Source organism: Anguilla anguilla, chromosome 1, assembly GCF_013347855.1.
Source record: "Anguilla anguilla isolate fAngAng1 chromosome 1, fAngAng1.pri, whole genome shotgun sequence".
Taxonomy (NCBI): domain Eukaryota; kingdom Metazoa; phylum Chordata; class Actinopteri; order Anguilliformes; family Anguillidae; genus Anguilla; species Anguilla anguilla.
In genome coordinates this window covers 12,022,659-12,031,023 of record NC_049201.1, presented here as the reverse complement: position 1 = coordinate 12,031,023, position 8,365 = coordinate 12,022,659, and positions in this window count along the sequence as shown.

Below are 8,365 nucleotides of genomic sequence, written 5' to 3'. Positions count from 1 at the left end.
TAATGTTAACCTTTTAGTAATTCCCTTCTGTATGTAGCATTTTTTTTAAACAAACATTTTGGTTGTCCTTTATTAAACTTCAATGTCCATCTTGAAATGATTAAACAACAAGAATCCTCTCATTTGAACTAACTGGTCTGCATCATTGAGGTTTTTGAGTTATCACTCAAACATGTTACTACAGTGTCGTCGGTATGAAGTAACACTGTTACATGCACTTAACCTTGACAGTAGCTCTGTAGAGTCGTTTACAGGTTACAGAAGTACTCCGGTCCAGGTCCCTTTAGGAATGCAAATGGTATCCATGCAAAATGCAAAAAACGGTTCTTGCTGTCACCCAACTCCCTCCTCCCACCCCCATTCCACTATCTTCCTAGGAGCCCCTCTCAGGACTGGTAACTTCACTAAATCTGCTTTTGTGTACTACTTGCATACTATTCTATTATATACAGCATAATCATGTCTGGTGTTGGGGCCCTAATAGAAATCAGAGTCAGATAAATTATTTGGCGTCAGATACATAAATTATGGTTAGATGATATTGGCTTTGTCCTGGTCTTAAGGTTACATTCCATCCTTCAATCTTTGGACACTTCTGCCATTTGGTGTGTTTGAGCAGAGTCCTTCAACACTAAATAGACTTGACCTTTAGCGAAAGGTCAGGGGTGCTGTGCATAATCTGTTCAATCTGGTCAGCCACTGTCAGACGTGTCAAAGTAGGAGGAAGACTGCCTCTGACAGGCCCCAAGGGAAGCGGTTTGACAAGGAGCCACTAGGCCAGGACACGCCAAGAGGGCTGCTACCACAGCAGTGGAGCAGTTCTGCCAAAATAGGTGGGTAGAATGAGCCATACTGGATAATTCATTTGATCACATTTCGTAAGATATATTTCACTGCTGTATTTATGCTTGACTGTTTTGTTAAGAGAATTGAGGTAAATTTCCAAATTTAAAATTATGGTACAATTTCAAGTGATTAATAAGTTTTAATCATTGTTACTGTACAAATACCATCTTTTAAAATAGCATTGAGGGCATTAATCACTGTGATTGCAACCCACCATAATTACAGCTGGCAATAATATCTTAATAATAATATCGTAGTGCTTTATATCACCTGAAAGAAATTAAAACCGAGGCTTTGCTAAGCTCTCAGCACCTATCAACACCAACAGCTATCGATTCTCCTTTCTTTCCATCATGACGGTAAACTGGTTTTAATCAATTTACTGACTAGAGAGCATATGACAAGTATGCTGAATCAGTTAGCAAGAAAAACCAAACCACTTGTATGCAGAAGCACACCTCTGATACACTTGCCTGTACACAGCTACTGTTTGGGAAGAGTTGTGCCGCAAATCGTAAGCGGACAACCTTACCAATTAGGCCCTTTTCTCATCAATTCAGTCTTAGGCAGCTGACAGTGTTAGTACTGTGAATATTGTGCAAGTGTGTTCAGAGGAACAGAAAAATGAAAACATTAATCCGTATCAATGGTTATACAATGAAGTGCAGATGTGGATTAAAGCCAGTGCATAATGTCTAATTCATTTTCTTTTGGGGAAAGTGCAAATGCAGGATAACACTGGAATAATTACTGGTTGTCATTTTGGTTATGGAAGTGTTAAATATATGGTAGATTGGGAGGGGAAAACAAACTGGTACAGAAGAAAGCTACAATATGGTATTTTAGACCACAATAAATAGAACTCTCTGCTCATTAACAAGAACATTTGTTACTTCCAAACATCCTTGTGAACATATAACTAAACTAATTAGAGCAAACTAATATGTTTTAATGTTTTACAGGATGAACCCTTTAATATCATGTTTGAAGTCTGGTGAAGAGTAAAGAATTAACAAATATCAAATGGCATTGCTGTGTTTTTTACTGTGCATTAGAACTTGCACTTCATTCTTTTTTATTCATTTTATTCAAATTTATTAATAGGTTTAAATTGATTGGTGAGCATAATGCAACCAGTGAATAAAACTCTTGAGAATGTTAGTTTAATACTCTCTGTCTCCTTTTTATTTCTTTTTCATGCAACAATGGCTCTTCTTCGCTCCCATTTACACTGTTGTTCCCATTGTCTGTTGGAAGACAGCCACATTGATTTTTCAAAAGTGCATCATGCTCATTTGTTAGCTTTTCAAAAACAACATCCAAAGACATCCATCAATTCCAAAATCTTCTCTTCAACAACACTGTCTGGAGCTCGGAGCGTTAATAATAACAAAGACTGTAATAATAATTATGATGACACTCCCCAAGGATGTCTTGAGGCATTGACATTTCTTGCCCATGGGCTTTAGCAGGCACCAGATACACGTGAATACCATTCACCCAGTCAAATATCTCTTTTTGTTTACTATTTATTTTATTTTTTACTGATTTGTTTGTTTACTAACAGCATTCAGAAGCAGAGGAAGTATGTGTGTGTGAGTGTGAGTGAGAGAGAGAGAGAGAGAGACACAGAGAGAGACAGAGAGAGAGAGAGAGAGGGAGAGGGAATCACAAAGCCAACAGTAACAAAACCATCTTTGTGACAACAAGGCCTTTCTCATTCCTCCTCATGGCCCCATAAATGCCATTTGTCTGGCAGCCAGGGCCAATCAGTGTTAAATAATGAAGCAAAGTGACAGGTATTGCTGGGGTCCTTGCCGGAAAGAACATCCCAGCTTTGTGCGAAATGCACCGAAGCAGTCGCAGCGCCTCCTGCTGGCCGCCTGCTGTATATGTAAATAAACCCCACCCATTCTGTGGCTCTTCGTAATTATGTGGCAGCTGAAAATCTTATGGCCCAGTCCTTCAAAATCAGTGTAGCTGTGCTGATAAGCTCATCTGTTATTATCAACTGAAAATGAAGGCAAATAGAGAGAAATGAATGTGTGCTACAGATTTTGTCCAGTGCCCAGAATGATGCTGCCCTCATATTGCCTGGTATCGCCATTTCTGTAGCTTCTACCCCCACAATTTGTGTAAGAAAGGTATAATTTATATATGATACGTAACAACTGACTGCATCCTATCATTACAACATATATTGATGCGACAAATAGCCATTCGTTACAATACTACTGTATTGGATTGCATGGCTTAATTCTTTTATGATTTCTTTTTTTTTTCACCTGATTGGCATATATGTGGTCTGTTGTTTTCATACATGGCTGGGCTGTTCAGATCGCATATTTTATCATGTTGCAAAATGCATGTAGGAGCTCATAATAGCTAACAAGGAGCTTGTTCATATAATCTTACATAGGAAGCACAGTCAGGGACACAGCTGCCCTGTAGCAATGAAGCTAGCGACCGTACATGTGACATGCTATAAGTATCTCTTAGACTGACTGTAAAACGATGAACCTAGAATAAGCATAAATGCACACATTGGAATTGATTTCTTGCATTTTGTGGCCTGAGGTTCTTTTTATGAAATGTTGAATTGTTAAACTAATAGGCTACCTTGAAAATGACATGCAATGAAATAATAATTAATGTTTTACATATGCATAGCAATAGTCATCTGCATGAAATCATGAAATCATGTTTGTGTGTGTGCATATGTGTGTGTGTGTCTGGTGGCAGGCTCATGTCACTGCTGATGTAATCACAGTTGCACCTTATTTTGCTTGCTATTGTAATGATGCTAAAATACCCAACGGAAATGTATTCTGAATTCCCTAATGAATTTCTTTATTACAAAAAGTGTAAGTTCTGTGTGTAGCAGACATTTCTGAAGCCATTTGTGCTCATATGTATTCTGGCAAGGAAATTATTTTGAGGAAATATTGTTCCAACAATAACAGCAAATAAAAATCCTGCTAAATTAAGCTATTCTGCTGACAATAATATATGTCATTACAATACACGGTGTGCTTCACATTGAATAATTCATTACATAGAAGTCAAACCACAACACACACAGATTATCTTAGCAGATCTCATTTCAGCACACGCATACACACACACACACAGATAACATAAACATGCACAGGATAATTACATTTGAAAAGGAACAGCATTTGCAAAAATGAATAAAAAGAATTATTTTTAAAAAGTAATATTTATTTTCCACCATTCTTTATACAAATTTCCCTCGTAACTCCTTCATCCATTTGCTCCACATTGGCTCATTTTCATCAGTTTTTACTTGACTTCAGCCTGTGATTCCCATTGTGCTCAATTCAGAGTTTAACTGCAGCGGTGGTGCTACAGCACATGGTTTACTGCTTCCACAAATAAAAGGTCAAGAAGCTCTCAACAAAAGCCTGCATCTGCCTGCCACAGATACCGGTCCAATCCAGCAAAGTGGGATCAGAGCGACACAGTTGATGATGATAGATTCTAACCTTCATATTTCATCCCGGTTATTCGATATTGTTGACAAGTTATTCAAATAACTTCAGTGTGAAATACAGAAGACATAAAATTTGATGAAAAAGTGGATTTTTTAAAAAGTAATTCAGAGCATTTTTGGAACCTGCCCTTCTTCAAATAACTGTTTTGCATTTTTTTTTTACATTTAGGAAGTTCCCTTTGTGACAACCCTGGGATATCAAAACCTGTAAGAATCTACCTGACAGCCAGTGTATTGTCTGTATTGTCTTTGTGTTACTGTTTCAGTGGAAAAGTCTGTTAGACAGGCTACCGTGTTCAGTGGAGTACGAAGGCATAACAGAACACACAAATTCCAAATTTATCACCGCAACAAGGCAGGCCAGGCTAAGATTATGATCTGTAAGATCGGGCCTTCTAGCAACTACCCTGTAATAAATAAATAAATACATAAATAAATTACAAAGAAAATAGCCTTTGCAGCCTACCCACTTTGACACACATACACACACACACACACACTCACACACAAACACACTTCCCATAAATATAGTAGCAATGAGGTCCTGCTCAATCACACCCCCACACATATTTCCAGTGCTGAAACTCCTGCACACATTCCTGGCAACCTTTGGTAACACATCTATTCCAATGTGGAAAGGCCCTGCTTTCCCAGATAAAATTGTATGCTGGCAGAATGATGTATGTAGTCATATAATTTTTTATTGCTGCCACTTTATCTGCTCTTCCTGGCGGCTCAGTCTTTTACCTTGTTGCTTCCTTTCCTGCTCCTATTACTTTTTAATTACCGTTCACAGGCAGGTGTGACGGCATGAAGGAGTGGGCGCGCTGGGCAAAAACAGCTCGTGGCCCGCCCACTCGCCCCGCCGCCTCTCCGTCTTAAATTAGCCACACGGCGCGCGCGCTGGCGAGGCCGAGTCGCTCCATGCATTATTCACAGCGGGGAGATTTATGGAAAAGTCCGCACGCACGCATCCATCACCGGGCAGGCGGGCGCAGCTTGTTATGATCAGAATGCAGTTCATTTGGATCGAAGCGTTTCTGTTTTCACGGCGACCGTTTGTCTTGAAAGTTGGTGCCGTTTTACAGTGGGAGGTGTATCGGCTGTGTCAGCTGACGGCGTATTTTATGCAGGAGCTGAACTTGCGCTGTCATTTGTCTTTCAACAGTTGAATAAATAATGGGGGAAACTAGACGTCAATACGCGGTATGTCTTCCTGCTGTAGCCGGGGGGTTATTCAAGGATATCCTTCTTCATAAATATATAATCCCATCAGACTACAGTTTAAAATTAATATAATCCTTACAAGATAAAAATAAATGTAATGACAAGAGGGCAAATAATATGATGAACAAGCAGAGGAGGGTGAGAGAAATGTTCAGCTGTCATTTTTTCAGCATAACTGTAGTGTTCTCATGTACACTGTGTAGAGCATGTCATTTTGAATTTCCTTTTGGGGGCTGAGCTGCAGTGTATTATTGCGACAGGACAAAAGATGGCTTTCGTCCGCTTTGTTGACTTCACCTTCGCCACTCTCGTTTTGGGAGATAATGAGGGAACATTAGGTTTGCAAATTGGGGCAAAATTGCATTTGCTATGTCATTTTTATAATCACTGCCATTACCAATAATTGCTGCAGTCACATTGAAATGCGTGATGCTGCTGAAAAGGTCCAGGGAAAATGGGTGGTCCTCCTTTGCGGCAGGAGCATATTCCCTTGGTGGAATGCTCCCCCTAGTGCTACAAAGAAGGACTGCATAATCACCGCACTGGTACCGCCTCTCCTGTCTCCCAATCCCCTTTCCAGGTTTGGACGAAAATTTAGCCCCATGCATTTTTGTCTTTTATTAATCCTACATAAGTCCTTGAATTACAATTGAACGATTTCATCTGCATAATCTTGTTTCCTCCTTCTGCTGTGTTTATCTGTTAACCGCACAGACAGTTACTGTGGGAATCTCCTCTCGTCTGCTGGAGCCTATATTCAATTCCCTGCTTTGTAATTCAAAATGTGCAGAGATTTTCATTTAAGAAGCTGTTCACGTGACTGCCAGCCCTGAGAGATAAGAACGTTATAGCCGGCCAATTTAAATAGGAGTGCCAGCATTGGGATCCCCAGTCAGGGGTCTTGCTGGGATGCGAGGTGCTTGAGGCATGATTGAAATTGTGTACATTTGCATCAGTTTATTTTCAGCAGAGTCATTAAAACGCTTGAGCAAGCATGTTGTCAAGCTGCCTTCTTCTCCATGTTCATCAGTACCAAACTTTTATTCTCTAATGCAAAATAGCATTGTTTCTGTGGCTGGAAGCAAATTTGCCTTCGATAAATATGGTCAAGAAACAGAGAAAAACACTCTTTTTTTAACTGAAACATGACTCCAGGGAATCAATGCTGAACAATTTCAAAAACTCAAATACAAGGTAAGAGTTTACTATAATACAGAGCCAATGAGCCATGTCCTATTCCTGTCCAAAGAAAATAAACCACTCTGTAACCGAGACCAACAACTGACGTCCTTTAGTGGTCTCTGAAAAGACAAAGCTGCTTCGCTGTCTGCCAACATTGCTGTCAGGCAGCACAAAAGCTCGCTGAATGAAGCTCCACGTGCTTGATTGTGGGGGCCTCCCCAATCTCCATGTAGATAATCACTTACCTTGCTTTCTCCGCACTGGGATAATAACCTCACTTCCCTAATTCCCTAATAACCCTGCCGAGAAAAACAATCCCACTCTGTTTTTTTCTGGTCTCTTCGTTGCGTTTCTAGGCTTTTGATCCAAGTGTGATTGTCCCTAGCCATTTGTAATAAGGTCAAGCCTACTTAACGTCAGCGAGTTGTTTTCCATCTGTGTAGTACATCTCCACAGAGCTGAGAGGTAACCTTGTGTATGTGTGTGAGTGTGTGCATGTATATGTGTGCGTGTGTGTACGTGTGCATGTGTGTGTGTGTGTGTTTGTGTGCATGCTCATGTGTGGGAGCGGGAGAAAGTCTAGGTTTTGGATGATACCTTGAAGTATCATTGAAAAACCACACTGTGACTTAGGAAGTGGCATTTCCAAGTTCACATATGTCCAATGAAAGCATGAAAGATACCGGCACTCTCGCTGCTAAAGTAGATTTTAATGGAGTTTACACAAGCTGATAGCTTCAGACCTGACTGGCTTCACATCAAACTTTCCATTGCATTTGGGCTAACAGCTGCACTCAGTCGCCTTCTAAAATAATGATTACAGAGGGACTTACACCCTACTTCTGCTTTGTGTCAGTGTTGTCAGCTTCGCCCTCCATGGATTTCTTTCATCCTCGCTGAAATTCTGTTTTATAATCCTTCAGTGATTAGATATTGACTTAGGCTAGAACTCCCACAATGCACAGAATCCCCTGCAACGTTTTGAGCACGGCCATGTTCCTTATCAACCAGCTCCAATTGTCAGGGTGGACATTCAGCACCCCAAAGTTAATGATATTAACCAGCTGCTTTTAAATCCTGGCTCCTAATCTCATTGAATGTGTAAGAGGAGGCTGATCGCCAAGGAGAGCCGTTTGAGTAAAAGTTTACTTCCAAATTCACAGCAGGCACCAAAATAAACAAATTCATTATTCTGATCTAAATCACTATATTCCATTTATTTTATTTATTTATTGTGTACTGTATCTCTACATGGTTTTTGCTGGTTTTAAAAAGGAATGCTGCTTCAGCATGTATTCCATAATACACAGGAAAGGAGAGATATGCATAAACACTTTAATGGATGCATCAGTCAAAGAATAAAGGCAACTGTCTGTGTTCAAAGCCTCACTGGTATTAAATAACTATTAAATTCACTTAGGCCAGCAAGCGTTTTGACAAAGCTTTGACATTTGGATACTGGGACAAGTAACTACCCCCTTGGGAGCATCAGGTATAGCAGAGATATCATTACCCTCCCATAACAAATGGAGTGACATTTTTATTTGAAGTCATTCTCTGCCGTCTTTGCCCAATGTGAGACAGAGTCTAGTCTCA